We start from the raw sequence: 2,108 nt of genomic DNA on the forward strand, positions 1-2,108 counted from the left end.
TGAACATACACAACATCCAACGAATGAACAGGGCCAAAGAGCTAGTGCCAAAGACCTTGGGAAGGTTAGTGCATAGTGCCCCCGGATGAACATAAACAACATGCACAGTGCCAATGCATTTCCAACATCAATCAACATTCTATTTCCATGTCATTCTCAACATAAATATCATCTCATCCCAATGACGTTATCAACAACAACAACAACCTCATTTCATATTCACATATTCATCAATAATAACAATTCATGTTGACATGGTCTTTATTAACAACGACATCTCAAATCAATATCATCATAATTATCATTATCATCACATATCAATTAAAATCCTCAATAGCGACATCAACAAAAAATCGCATTTTGCACATATATATTTCTTTCATGCCAGAGATTCATACTCGAAGGTCTTCAAACAACACAAATTAATCAAACACAACAATATCATTCATCACAATACACACACACACACACACACACACACACACAGATATATATATATATATATATATCGCATCCCATTTGTCAAAACATAGGTTCTCCTAAAAAACCAGCATGAATATCAATAACAATTTTATCGCATCCCATTAGTTCAAACATTATTCCTTTTTGGAAAACTCGCATGCAAATCAAGGACAATTATATCGCATCCCATTAGTTAAAAACATAATTTTCTTGAAAGAAAAATCAGCATGCAATAGCGACAGGCAGATATCCTCATAGCTAGGTTCCCTGACCCTAGTTATGGTGTTAAAATGGTAAATTTTATAATAAACTCGCCTCACCTATCGTGAGCTACCCCGTGGGTTCCTCGTGCGTCACTTGAAGATTCCTTTTTCTTCTTTGCTCATCGGTTCCACGCAAGCCTCTACCATGCCAAAATGAAGGAGACTTAATATGGATTTTCATAAACAAAGCTAACAACAATGCTCTGGGTCAAACACCCACGTCACTACATGAAAGAGATGAGAGCATTTCGGGTTTTACAAAGGAAGCGTAAAACATGCAATGGCGGTTCCAAAGTCAGAAAAGATGCAAAGACAAGTTGAAACTAACAAGAAACAAACATGGAACCATGGTTACCTCAAAGGAAAATGAAAGGTCAGATTAGGGTTTCGTTCTCTACCGGAACCGCGAGCCAAGTTGGAAAATTTCGCTTCGGTTGAAGGGTTCCTCTCGGTGTGGGGTTTCAACGGAGAACAACGGCGATTTGTGGTGGCTAATGGTTGTTGTGGGTAATGGAGAAAGTTCTTGGGACGTTAGAAATGGCTTTGGAAGAAAGAAAGGAGAAGAAATGGCATTTTTCCTAAGCTACACGAAAGCAAAGGCTGAAACGCTCAAGTGAGAAATGCTCTCGGAAACGGAAGCTTCTCGCAGACTCCAGACATGTTCTCAAAGATCCCAACGATAAGATCATGGGCAAGTGTCTTGTGAAGATCCAATGGTTACCGAGGGCTGGGCAGCGTTTTTACCGAGGCAGCTCATGTAGCTTCCTCAAGAAGCTTCATTAAGAGGCTTCCTCAAGAAGCTTCCTTGTGGCTTCTTTGAGAAGTTTTTTCAAGAGGCTTCTTTGAGAAGCTAGATCCTTGTCTACCCACACCCATCTATTAACTAAATTAACCTCCTTGAAAATAATTACGGATAAAAATAACGCAATAAATATAATCAAATATCAAACATAATTACTAATAATATATAGATATATATCAGGGTGTTAGACTCTCAAGTTTTTGTAAGCTTTAGATAGAATAAAAGAGTTGGAAATAAGTTCATGATAAGCTAACTTTAAAGTTTTTGGGCCATCGAGGTTTACCTCCTCGTCTAAGTCTGATTCAGATTCTTCTAAAGTTTTGTCAGGCATTAAGAAAAAGTTTGCTTCTTCTTCTTTTGTTTCTTCATTGGACAATGTGTTGTCTAGGTCTTACCATGTGCTCATGATAATTTTATTGTCTTTCGAGTTGAAATGGTTCTTCTTGTCCTTTTGTCCTATCCAGGTCTAGACATTTAGACTTGTAGTGTCTTGGCTTCTTACACTCATAGTAGATGATGATGTTCTTTTCTTTGTCCCTTCTATCTCTAGATGGCTTGTTAGACGAGCCTTTCCAATTTGA

Source organism: Glycine max, chromosome 17 (assembly GCF_000004515.6).
Source record: "Glycine max cultivar Williams 82 chromosome 17, Glycine_max_v4.0, whole genome shotgun sequence".
Taxonomy (NCBI): Eukaryota; Viridiplantae; Streptophyta; class Magnoliopsida; order Fabales; family Fabaceae; genus Glycine; species Glycine max.